The sequence below is a fragment of the Orbicella franksi genome, chromosome 10, assembly GCF_964199315.1.
Source record: "Orbicella franksi chromosome 10, jaOrbFran1.1, whole genome shotgun sequence".
In the NCBI taxonomy this organism is placed as follows: Eukaryota; Metazoa; Cnidaria; class Anthozoa; order Scleractinia; family Merulinidae; genus Orbicella; species Orbicella franksi.
In genome coordinates, this window is record NC_138154.1 from 29,361,232 (window position 1) to 29,375,041 (window position 13,810).

Below are 13,810 nucleotides of genomic sequence, written 5' to 3' on the forward strand. Positions count from 1 at the left end.
TGCAATTACCAGGGAAGAAAAGCTTGCATAAATGTGCAGATTTTATTTTCGAGAGCATGTGCTGTAATTCCTAGGCTTTCGAGGTGTTGTAAAGCAGTTTTTAATATGTTGCTTTCAATAATTAGGTCTGTTGTAGTTTTTAATATGTCCGTTGATATGTTTGTTTTCAATAATTTGATGTAAGCTCTAAATACCGAAAGCGTATGGTTAAATTTCGGGGTCTTAAAGGAAGGAAATTTGGTTCTTACATATTTACAAGATTTCACTCCACAAAAATGTAGAAGTTGTGTAAATATTAAATCAAGTTTGCTATTTCTTTGAATCAAAAAGAAAGCTTACTTTAACTTTAACAGGTTACAAAATTTACTGACAATAGGAGATTGTCAGGTGTAGTTGAAAGAAATCTTTGCTATTGTAAACCAAATAAAGCGGTATAGCACTCTATTCTGTCCTTCCTTTTCTCCGCAAACGTCGTTTAACTTCTCGCCTTCAGAGTTATCTTTTCGCCCGATCAGCGTTGATGCCATCGCTAGTGCTATTTTTTCTTTTAAATGTTTTATTGGATAGCCTCTTCAATCGAATCAGAATCTGAATTAAAAATAACGATGCTGTTGTTTATCTTTTTGAGGGTAAAATGCTCCTGTTGTGACCGAAGATAAATTTGTAACATTGATGATATAATGCTGTTTAACTTGAACTAAGAATTTAAACCATTCACACCCCACAATGTGTAGATACGTCTAATCGCGCACAAAGAACTAAGTAACGCTTTTCTTGGTATTAGAATGTTCAAATGGACTTAATTATGAAACATTCTGGGAGAGAGAACATCCGTAACATTGGGAAAATTCAACGGCAAAGCATAACAACAATATATTTTAAGTTAAGTATCAAAAAGTGAACAGCTCCCAGTTGGCTTGATGGTTCATTTGGTAGAGCGCTGCACCGGTATCACAGAGGTCACGGGTTCGAACCCCGTTCAAGGCTGAATCTGAATTTTTTTCAGGCTATGATTTCACAACTGCTTAAGTTGTGTGTTTAATTGTGATGGTCAATCATGTCTTTCTCCGCACTTGTATCAAAAGAACGCTGAAACAACTCTCAAACTTACCTTAGTCGAGGCTCTCCCCTTGAATTTCTCGTTGGAGAATAAATACACACTGTAAAGAAAACAATATAATAAGATAATTGATGTTAAATAGAACGCAAATACGCAAGAAGTGCCCGTCCTAACTGGCGTAGAATCGGGAAAATAATGTTGATAACGTATCCACTAGATGTATTGTATTTATTTATTTTCAAGCTTTCACAAAGACTGATTGTTATAGCATTGTAAAAACAAAGATTACAAAGCAGTAAACAATTCAAGTTCTTTCCAAACTTCTACGAAAACAGTTACCAGAACAAATACTGGGAAGATAAGTGAAAATAAGTTAAAACGCCTTCAACTTACCCAATTGTAAACAAGATGCTCTCTCTAGTGAGTCTTTGTGTTAAAAGGTCTGATAAATTTTTGCTGTAAAGAGAAAGATGAGTTTAATAGTTAGAGGGAAAATCTATCTTACAAAAGTAATGCACCTCTATAAAAAGATAGACTGATATGGATAGAAGCAAATACTGGCGGCTAATAATGAGCAAGTTTTTTTGTGTTACGTTAAGTTTAATTTTCCATTTAATACAAATTGCTTTTTTCGGGATGTCTTGTCATCTATTTGTGAATAGCACAAGACGGGTAAAGAACCTAAATAAGTTAAGTTAGAAATAATTTAAAAATGGAAATATTTTTCTTTTCTCGAAGAAAAACGTTCACTATTGTTGCATGTAGGCGCCTCAATATTTTACAACAATTTTAGTGCAAGGGGTTGGTAAAACGCAATGTATGGCGTTCAGATCTACTACACCACCATAACGTCTCTATATTCAATTAGCTGCACACAAAAACGAAATTCACTTTCCACGATATTAATCTGTTTTAAGTGACAGTGGACATTATCATCCATTTGGCATAGACTTCAACCCACCTTGATAGGAAACTTTAGATCCTGGTAAGTAGTCTCAGTGTAAATGAAAACCAGTCAAACTTCAAAGAGAGATATGATATTGGCCTAATGGGAAAATGACAAATGTAATTGAAAACTAAGTGTTAAAATTCTATGACGCTAAATAACTATTGACTTAAATAATGTTGGTGGATTTCCATCTTGGACTGTCTAGAAAACGTGTATTGCACCAAAAAGTAACGAGGAAATAATATGATGGCATCTAGATAAGTTAAATACCATTTTTATTTTGCTTCTTGATCTGAAAACAAAAGAATTTCTATAGAAACTCCATAAAAACGTTCAAAGAAAAAACATACAATGAGCGAATGTAACAATTACAGACTTAAAACATTTCTCGCAGAAAACGTTTCTCTGCATGTTGGTGTTAAAACAGTACTTAAACTTAACGTTCTACAGATTTGTAATGAGAAACTTCTTGGCAAAGCATTTGTTGTGTTGCTTCGCGAATGATATCATTTGTTATGGTGATGACCATCTGAAGTTCTCATTCATTTGTGTTAAAGAAGGCAACAGCCTTTTTCGGAAATTGCGCTAAGGTTCGGTCTAAACATTCGCTGTTAAGGTAGCACACGTCTCTTGTCAATAATTCTCCACCTCACCGAAATCCCTTTTTTACTGACATCTAAAATATCACACCTGAAGTTAAGACTTATTAAGCTACGCCCACCAACATTCGTCGCTGCTTGATCTTCTTGATGCTTTTCGTCTTCAAAAAATCGTTCGTTTCGGTTGTTAAAACAATATTAGCCAAGAGTGAAGCATACTTTTACTCTTTGAGTACTCCTCCTCATTAAATTAAATTCTTCTTTATTATTAACATTATTTTCTTTATTTATGACTGAACTGTAAGAACGTTTGCTGACGGACCGCCGTGAAGCTTTGGCCAAACGTAGACCGGTTTACTTTGCTCGTACAAAACTGATTCCGGGGCGTAACTATTCTTCCGATGGATTATTTTATTAAAAAAAGCAAAATATTCAAAATTTCTTTTCCTTTAAGACTTCCTTTCAGCTGCCTTAGAAATTTAAAGTTATTCAGGGATATCAAAGCCTCTAATTTTACTTAGGCGAATTACTAACTCTCTGTTCAGTGTCGACTATTATATTGTGGGGCCCTGAATAATAGCTTTTCACTGTTATCCGGTTACTGTCTCCCTTTCGGAAAACCTTGAGTCTACTGCCTCGAAGACTGTCTTTTGGACCCAAAATAAAACTGTGGTCTAGTTAAAACTAAATTTGCTTTAAAATATAGAGGTGACATGTATTCACCTAGAATTGTTTACAATATTTCCTTGGCTGACTTTGCACTAAAATATAATGATTTTGAAAAGCTCTCATTATAGTATTGGGCATTTTTATTTTTTCTTGATGTTTTTTCGCCACTAAACAGGATATACCTACAATAACAATTATCAGTAAAAATTCAGTGTGTGTCTTTAACCTACCTTGCCAAGAGGAAACTTCAGTTCCTGGTGAGTGGGCAGCTCAGCAATGGAAAACAGTCACCCTGCAAAGACATCAGTTAGTTGAGCATAAAAAATTGACAATTTTGCCTCCACTTATGTGATATTGAATAGTGGAAAGTTAAATAATTGTTGACTAAAAATTGATGCATCTTAATTTTAAGCAGGTGAGTACAATGCAACTCTGCTCTAAAATACTGCTACCCGATTGCACAACCTCAAGAAGTAACCCGGCTATTACGAGTTCAGTTCAGTATTTTTCTTGATCTAACCTGAGAATATTCAAATGTAGAAACCTTCCGTTCCTTTAAATAATTCGAATGAATAATTTTGTTTTAGATTTCGCGCTATGTGTAAAAACCGAAACGTTCAAAACTCTTGCAACAGTTGAAAGATTAAAGATTAAAGGGAATTAATTTTGTCTTAGGTCTCTGAGTTAAGCGCTGGGCTTAATGTTTCATTTTGAATTGATTCTTGTTCGTGACTGTACTTTATGGTTCAACATTAGAGCTCGACGACGAATCTCGTATAATCTGTGTCAAGAAAAAAAAAATACTGGCAGGTCTTTTTAGGTAACTAACTGTGGATCATTGAATGTAGCTCACTTTACTTCCAATAATACTCGACTCGTTAAATTTTCTCATTTCGCCAGCCTCAGACTATATGACGCTTGATTTGAACATCGAACTTTACCCAGGTTTTTTCTCTGCTTAATCTTCCTGAATGTTTGCCTTCGTTTAAAAGGCCCTTTCAACTGAAAGTTACAGACCTCGATAATTTTCTAAATGTTGCAACCCGGAATTTATACAGTAGTTTAAGCCCACATTTGTCGTCGTTTCTTTGGCCTATAATTGTTCTCATCATTTGAGGGATAGCTATAACTTTCTTGTTTTCGGCGGTAAAGGAAAATGTTGCGAAAGATCCCTTTACAAAATTTAGGGCTACAGCCTAGGCGAATTTGATGTACACCTGTATTTGAAAATTTTGAATTTCTAATTTTTTGGAACGCCCGCAATACCATGCTCAATTTTGTAGCAGCTTGAAAGAGTTCTATTTATCGAGAGGTTCAGCTGTTTCTCTTTTTTTGTAAAGAACTGCATAATATATTTGCCCTTACCAACAGATCACAGAAGACTTGCCATTTGAATTCTGTTGTGTTTTCAGATATTGGACAGTTAAGCGAGACGTAAACTTAAAGCTTTCTCCAAGACAGTAAAATAACTGTAACGCAGAAGAGACGCGTCCCACTAACTGTAATGTTTTTAACATGGGCCGCTTTTAATTCATAAGACTTCATTTTCACTGGTATATTGCCACTGTACAGGTCTGCTTTAACAGTATTCAAAGAAAAAAGAAATAGTGGAAACGAATTAACTCAAAAGCAGGAGCCATAATCGGGATTGTGGCTCCTGCTCAAAAGTGAATGCAAAACTTTCTCTCGGTTTCTACTTTGAGTTTAATACGATATTCTTAACAGCAACCACGGGCCAAATTGTTTGACTATTACAGTGTAATATAAAGAACCAGCAGAAAAGTTTAGAAAGTCATTAAGCCTACCTTGTAAAGAAGAAATTTCTTAGTGATTGGTCTCAGAGCTAAAGAGGAACAGTCACTGCAAACTATTAGATAAAACTCATTTTACGTAATTAAGTAGAAGAATTAAATGTAAACAATATGTCAAAATGCCCTGGCCTTAAATAGTAATTAGTTGAATATTTTTCCGTTTCGCTTTTCTCCTGTCTGTGACAAAAAGACAAACATCACGTTTCAAACTGAATTTTCCGCATAAGAACTTTGCAATAAACATGCAAGAGGTGATATCTATGGTAAAAAAAAAATGTATCAGGAAATATACCATGAAATATGTCTTAAGTCTCTCTAAACGGCGTTGCTAATAAAAGAAAACAACCAGCTACATTGTCGGGAAGTTGATTCAACCTCCAAAACGGGAGAACAGTAAAATTGCATTAATTCTGAACTAAATACCTTCGTGTAAACAAATTGTCAATATGCTATGCCGTTGAATAACAGTTGGCTTAACAGTCTGGAACCAAGAAATAAACATCAAGCTACTAACGTAACTAAAACTTGCTGGCGGAGCACGAAATATAAAAATCAAGTTCAGTCGTATAACATTGATCAGCAGACCTATTCTACTATGTTTATGAAAGGCCTATGCCTTCTTTTTTTCAGGATTTTGTGGTTTTTAACGTTCTAAGTATTTCTTTTTTGTTCAGTATCAATGACATCCGCCCAGATCCTCTCAATAGTCCAGGTGAATTATCTTCCAATTTCTTTTGCCCTCTTTTTATTTCATACACGACCAAAGAACTCCATCCTTTTAATAAAGGTCATTATTTTAACGCTAATATTCTTTTTAATTAAGGTTTAAATAGTTCTTGTTTTGCATTTATGCTTAACGCTAATTCAAAGCAACTTTAAAATCATTCGCAAAACAATGATTTTTGGCTAAGGTGCAGAGAGATGGCCTATTGTAAATGATTGGCAAATCACTCTCAGTTACAACATTTCTGAGGAAAATTTAAATACACCCGACTTAATAATACCTCAAAATACCGCAATAGTCTCTTTAGGAGTTAACTAGTCAACACTTATTTCTTGCCCAATATTTGCTGTTTTCTGGCGTTAAATTCCCTCCAAAAGCCCGCTCATGTTGACAGTCACTACACCAGTTTTTAATCATCTTGTCATCCTATTGATTATTTGACAGATAACGCATCCAACTTGAAGGACGCTAATTTCGTTTCGACTTCCTTTCAGCTGCTTCTAAAAAAGTTAATACTTTGAAATTTTCATTTCGTCTTCTGTGCGAAGTCATTATCATGCATAGCTGTCTTCATCTTTTTTATGTCGGTTTCTCGTAATAATAATAACAATAATAATAATAATAATAATAATTTTACTGTGAAGGAGGGAAGCGTAGGGGACGTATTACCGAGTCTGCGATGTAGAACTGTTAGAATGCTGCGAGAACTCGATCTGATCACGTGTTCGATTTAACCGGCTTTCTCTCCCTTCCCCCTTGTTATTGTAAAGTGTACAGGCTCGCTTGGCCACCTTTTTCAATCCATGAAAGTGATTGTCTGCCTTCCCTTTTCCCTAGTCTCCCACTGGAGTTGAAATTCTCATTTCGACTTCTGTGCGAAGTCATTATCATGCATAGCTGTCTTCATCTTTTTTATGTCGGTTTTTCGTAATAATAATAATAATAATAATAATAATAATAATAATAATTTTACTGTGAAGGAGGGAAGCGTAGGGGAAGTATTACCGAGTCTGCGATGTAGAACTGTTAGAATGCTGCGAGAACTCGATCTGATCACGTGTTCGATTTAACCGGCTTTCCCTCCCTTCCCCCTTGTTATTGTAAAGTGTACAGGCTCGCTTGGCCGCCTTTTTCAATCCATGGACGTGACTGTCTGCCTGCCCTTTTCTCTAGTGTCCCACTGGAGTTAAACTTTCGTTTTAATGGTAATTCTAGTAACGGCCAAAAAGCGTGCCATGAATTATTTCTCTAAAGACTAGATATACATATATCTATTGCATTGATATCTCAATAGTCTGTTCACGTGACATGGAATTTTTACAGTAACTATATTTTCGAGAAAGCTTTCGTCGAAATTTGGTGCTTTTCAGGTAGTTTAAATTTCTGTTTTTGAATGATGTTGGATTTTTATAGGTATTTTAAGTCAAAAAATGCACAGTTCTTTCACAAATTTAGATGCTTTTTAAGATGTGTAAGTATAATTGTTTAGTCAAAATTTCTGGACAAAGAAAAACGGGGTGCACCAACATCTCACCCCATTCCCTCTGGTTCACACTCGAGAAGAGACGAAAAGCCCAGGATAAAAAGGGATTAAAATCGCAGATTACGATGGTCCGGTCATGTACTGACGTTGCCGCCAATGAAAGGACAACAAAAGTTGCCTTGAGATGGACACCAATTGGGAGAAGAAAGAGAGTCAGGCGAAAAACTACCTGGAGGAGGACAGCGTTGAAGGAGCTGGAAGAAATGGATCAAGATCTTATGGGACGAAACACAAAACAAAGCACAGGACAGGGTTCAGTGGCGCTGTATGACTGCACCCTTATGTCCCAGCCGGGACGAAAAGGATAAGCGTGTCATAAGTAAATAAATAAGGTTAACCTTAAGGCTTCGGTTTCTACTGATTGACTTCATACTTCGTACGTGGTCTGCCAGTAGACCATTTCCGAGTTGTCTTTTGCCTCTCTATGAAAACGAGTCTACGTGTGAAACCATTCATATCAAAATGAGTTCCGCCTACAGGTTCATTTTCATGAAAATCAAACTTATTTTCAAACTTCCCAAGTACATCCATAACTCGATATACGCACAGCTAAAAGCATGAACAAATTCTTTTATGGCATATCGACAACAACTTGGGCGCTAGGACATGTTGTATTTGTGACTATAAAGTTCAATCAGTTGGCCGAATAATTGTTTAAATCACTAAGGATGGCTGCCCAGTCTTTTTAGCCCATTAAGGTTACTTCGGGCAGCCATATGTATTCTTTTTATTTTAAACTTATTTTTGTTCAACCAATTTCTAGCTGAATGAGTACAAATACAGTTGTCGTTGTTAGTGGAACGAAAAAGTTTCATCTGGTTTGTACAATTTTCAACGAAAAATCCGCTTGTTCGAATTAATAAAAATGTAGGCAAGCAAACTCAAAATACCCAATTGAGTTTTGGTGTAATCTTAGCTTGGTAAAAGTCAGAGGACCGAAGTAGTGTTTGGATATTTCAGAATGATGTTCACACTGCCGAAATTTCAACAAAAGGAACTCGCAGCTTAAATGAAACTACGGTTGAGACTGTGAGAAGAGATTTGCTAGCGTCGCTTTCACTGAAGGGAAGGTGGGTGGAGAAACTCGCTTTAATTTTACCGTCGAGTAGAGAAGACTTGCGAGAGAGCAAAATTTGCTTGCAACGGGCGTATATAGGGTCTTGGTAATCTCACAGGGAGCCTAAATAACCAAATCGGTGTTTGCCGCTTTGATAAATCAGGTCATGAAATGACTTTTACGCGAATGAGAAAAGTAAACTACCTTATTGTAGCAAATTCACGATGCCCTTTATTAAGGCGATTTAAAAAGAATGGCGTTAATTAAATGCAGCTTAAAAGGGAATGTCTACTAAGACCAAGCCATATCGGAAATATGTGGCACATGATGAAAAATCAAAATTTTTCATATTTCGCACGGAGATGGTCTAGCCTATGGTAAGCCTAGAAACGTGGTGGGTTTTTTTTTTCTGAAATAGTTTTTAAACCCGCCAAAAAATCACAAATTCGTTACGGCCCACGTCTGGTCAAAAACAAGCAAAATTTAGTGACTCATTAACTGTATTCCCGAATTGCGGCCCTCCTGGGGCGAGAGAGCGGTCAAACAAACTACTGTAACAAAATAATGTAACGGGCAGCGAAAAAGTTTTCCATAAAGATGAATACAACTCATTTAACTTTTAAAAACGCATAGTTAATTACCCCAACATTTAATGTCACGAAATGGGTGGTAACACTATTAAACAAGTGATTAGTTGTTGGCTGTTACGAAAAGCTATTTAGACTGTATTTTGGCTAAACCAGGGACAGCTGTCAGGGACGCTAAAAGCGCTGTTCCGACGATAATTTTACTATTAACCTACCAAACGTGGTTTTCATGTACCATTTATCATGTAGTTTGAAGGTTTGCTTTTCTGTATACAGGTAAATTCTAAGGAAATCTGAGAGGAATATATTCCCTTTTTTGTCAAAAAAATGGTGACGTCAATTGTTTTCGGGATTCAAGGCTAATTATCGCGGAAAAATGCGTGGCTACCCCCAGTTTTCTTTGTTGATTCCAATAGCCCTTGCCGTAAAATCTACTTTTTCCACATGGTCCTAATCTAGACTACGAGTAGTCCTTCTTTCGCTTAGTCCTTCGTGCGTGACGCGAAAGGAAACCGCTGGGAAAAATGGCCTCGCGAACTCTCGCCCCCAGGATTTCACGTCATTATTTTTTCCTCGCGTGTTATTTACGGTCTCGCTCGTCGGACTAAGCGAAAAAGGGACTACTCGTATTCTAGTCCTAATCTGACGAAAAGACCTTTGTATTTAGTTGACACCGTCCCCTGGAGTGACTCAACAAAATGGCAGTTTGATATTCCGGAATTTTCAGTTGAATAGAACAGAATTTTTCAGAATTTTCGGAAAAGGGGACAACTTTCCATAGTTAACCTAAATTTCGAAAATTTCTACTCAGAATTGGCAACTGTCTTATTTGATTTTCCATCTGGAATTTCCAGATTTTTCCGGTTAAGGAGGCTGCTGGCTTTCCAGCACTTTTCCAACAGCTATACTTTCATCTCCCGTCCTCTGCAGCCAAGGGCGGGAGATGACTGACATTTCAGGCTATTTGACAGGTGAACACTACAGTGAAGCTCCGCCTCACAATCACCTCGTTAATATGGTCACCTCGTGATTACGGCCAGTGTTTTTTTATCCTAGCGAAACGCCCTTACATTTTCTTAGAAGAAAACCCCGTCAGTCCAGCCATCCCGTTAACACGGGCAACAGCCACATTCTGAAATCTCAACCTGTATTATCCTGTACAATTTTACTCCGTTAATAAGGCAACTCGAGCCAGTTGCGTTTATCTTTCCATTGTAATGTGGCATAACGGAACATGCGCCCTCTATAGCGAAGCTCAATAACCTGTCCCTCTCATCAGGATCGTTTCCGTGTAGTTGGAAAAGAGCCAGCGTGACTGCCCTTTGTACCATACTTGTAATGTGGATGATGTCAACAACTAAAGGCCATTTCAGTAATTCCGGTGCCGTACAAAAATCATTGAACGCCACGTGCATGATCATTTGTTCGAATATCTCGATGTTCATGGCCTTATTTATAAGAACCAGTCTGGATTCAGAAAGCAGTACAGCACAGAAATGGCGCTTGCATATATAGTTGACAGTTTGCTATTTAATCTAGATAGAAACCGTGTCAATGGTATGGTTCTTGGTTGATCATGTGATTCTGCTCAGAATGCTTGAAACCTATAAACTAGTAAAACACAGATAGTTCATTAAATTACATAAGTGCCCCAAGGACTTTTGCCCACGATTGTAGATAGGAGCTGGTTCAACTGGTTTCATTTAAAGGACAGATATCGACTTTTAGGACTGATTACAGCGGTGTGCCCCAGGGGTCCATATTGGGTCCCACAGTTCTTGTGATGTTCATCAATGATCTACCCCTACATATCCACACGCACATCGACATGTTTGCCGACTATACTACCCTACTAGCGTCTTCTGGTTATGCTAAAGAACACTCTCAGCCGAGAGGTCGCCAACGTCGATGAATGGTCAACAATCTATCTGTTAATTGCTCCGAGATGAAGACAATACTAATCGAAGGATCACGCCTATGGAGAAGTTAAAATAAAGAAGATCGCAATCTTGAGATTCAGCTTAAAGGCAGTGAATTAGAATGGGTTGAAAACATTGAGCTGATGGGCCTTTTATCCGACCAACAACTCAGTTTCGATGTCTATATTGATTCTTAATGTAAGACGATATCAAAGCGTATAGGCATACTTAACAGAATTATAAGGCTTATTTACCAACAGAGCGTACTTTATTATAATGCTTTAATTAAGCTACTGATAAACTTCTTGGTCTTCAGCCATCGTAGTTTAGCTTGATTAAAAATATAACACAAATAGCGGTGATAAATTTTATATTGCAGCGTAACATGGACAAGCTGCTGCAGCCAAGACAAATACAAAAGCGCTGTGCTCGTATTATCCTTGATGCACACCAACGCCATAGCATTATAAATCTATTTAACACTTGAGGATGGGTGCCATATTATACAGAATCCGATATAAAGGTGCCTAATTGCATACAAAAGGATCATGGCTACCAGCCCTGAGTACATAAATGAACTGATAATATTTTTACGAATTTGTTATATAAAAAAACATTTTAGATTAAGTCAGCTTAAGGACAGGGTTTTTTTTATTCCATTTTTTTTTTGTCTACATTTAACTGCCACTGTTGGACATCTATAACTATGGAATTCACATACTTGAGCCGAGTATTACGTCCACTGAACATAAAGGGCCAACCCACCGTACACGATCGTTCTCATGTGGTTTTGATAGTTTAGTTGGGAGAGCATTGCATCGGTAGCGCAAAGGTCGTAGGTCCGAATCCCGTTCAGGTCTCTTTTTCCAGGAGTATTATGGCAGCATTCGCATCTATCGTCATGTCTACGTTTAATTGCTACTCTTGGACATTTATTACTACTTAAGACAATTATTTTTAGACTGAATACAGTACTGTTAATGTCGAGTAATTACTTCTTAACTTAGTTTTTCAATCATGTTCTTCTATTGGTTTAATTTTAGATGTTTAATTTAGGTTTTAAAATATTTATAATAAATCTTTTATAATTCTTAAGCAAGGGCACAGGTTTATTAGTTGTATTAACTATCTAGTGTAAACCCTCTCTAAATAAAATTTGATTGAGTGATTGATATCTAATGAATGAAGTTTCGGCTATTTTTACATTTATACCTGCATTTCGAATGCCTATTAAAGAACAGTTGTTCAGAAGTGCAATTGTGTTTGTCAAGAAGTCACTTAAACGAGACCAGTCATGAAATTTGACCCCCACCCCGTTAATACGGCTACTCGAAACAATTATGTTCATCTTTCCATGTTTAATACTGTATGTACCGATTGAAGTTTCAATTTTTTTTTTACATTTGTACCTGCATTTCGAATGACTCGTCCCCAGATGTCTTCTTACAACTTCATACAGCGCGCAGAACGGGGCGAGGTGGCATAGCATACAGCGTGCGGAACGGGGCGAGGTGGGAGCGCAGTGTGAGATGGGTAGGGAGAGTCAGGACGAGGACGAGTCAGGTTCCATTGTACCACTTCAGAGCGAAAAAACATACTGCGCAGCTTTCTGCGCATCGCTAGCCCTGCTTGCGGGCTCAGGTAATAATGCAGTCTGATCTCCTATCTCCATAAACTTAGAAGAGATGGTATCATTGATGAAGTTACGCTTCAGAGGATAATGCCTTCTGGTTCTACTCTTGGTGTCCTCTATGGTCTTCCCAAAGTTCATAAATCTGGCTGCCCTTTTCGTCCAACTGTTTCGTCTATTAACACTTATAATTACAATCTTGCCTCTTATTTGATGCATGTACTTCAACCTATCTCCACCAACCAGTTTACAGTGAAGGACTCTTAGTTTTGCTGAATGGGCCAAGATGTACAACCACAACAACAAGTTTATGTGCTCTTTTGATGTTAGTTCATTGTTCACCAACGTTCCACTTGAAGAGACAATACAAATCTGTCTCGACAAATTATATGCCTTATCTGATCCACCCAAGTTACCTCGCCCTGTTTTAAGGGATTTGATTGTTTTTGCCACTAAGAAAAGTCATTTTGTGTTTGACGGCCAGTTTTTTGATCAAATTGATGGTGTTGCCATGGGCTCCCCTTTGGGTCCTGCCTTGGCCAATATTTTTATGTGTCATTTTGAGGAGAAGTGGGTGATGAATAACAGTGCTCGTCCTACCATTTGGTTCAGATACGTTGACGACACCTTCACCTTATTTGACAATAAGGACGCTGCTGTTAAATTTCTCTCTTATCTCAACGACCGACATGTCAACATCAAATTTACCATTGAATTTGAACAGGATCACGAACTTCCATTCCTTGATGTTCTTGTCAAACGCCATAACAATTCATTCTCAACATCCATTTACCGTAAGAAAACTTTCACTGGCCTTTACACGAAATGGGACTCCTTCACACCTCGCAAGTACAAGATAAACCTCATCCGCACCCTTACTTATCGTTGTCTTCGCATCTGTTCATCGTCTTCATCATTACAGTCTGCCTTGGATGGTCTCAGGAAGCTATTGTCACGCAATGGTTATCCCCGTGGTATCATCATGTACAACATGAACGATGTAGTGAATAGACATCAAAACAAACCTAAAGACCCTATCACTACAGTTCCCAAGAGAGAAATCTTCATTGTTTTACCATTTTTAGGGTTCCAAAGTAAAGTAATTACCCAGCAACTTAAATCTTGTATCTATAAGTTTTATGGTTGTTTTAACGTTAAAATAATTTTCCGAAACACCCGCCGAATTAAATCTTTTTTCCCGTACAAGGACAGGTTCAGCCGTTCTCAGATGTCTAAGGTGGTTTACAAGGCAAGCTGCTGGG

The 13,810-nt window shown here is 37.4% G+C and overlaps 1 protein-coding gene across 1 annotated transcript in view; it reads right to left on the reverse strand.

Annotated features, from left to right (window-relative positions):
• LOC145499745 (uncharacterized) overlaps window positions 1-273 on the reverse strand; it is a 4,659-nt gene extending 4,386 nt beyond the window's left edge. Inside the window, exon 1 of the mRNA XM_081479270.1 lies at window positions 1-273. This exon is cut by the window's left edge and continues 1,628 nt beyond it. The gene's annotated coding sequence lies outside the window, so the exon portion shown is untranslated.
• Between the last annotated feature and the right edge of the window lie 13,537 nt (window positions 274-13,810).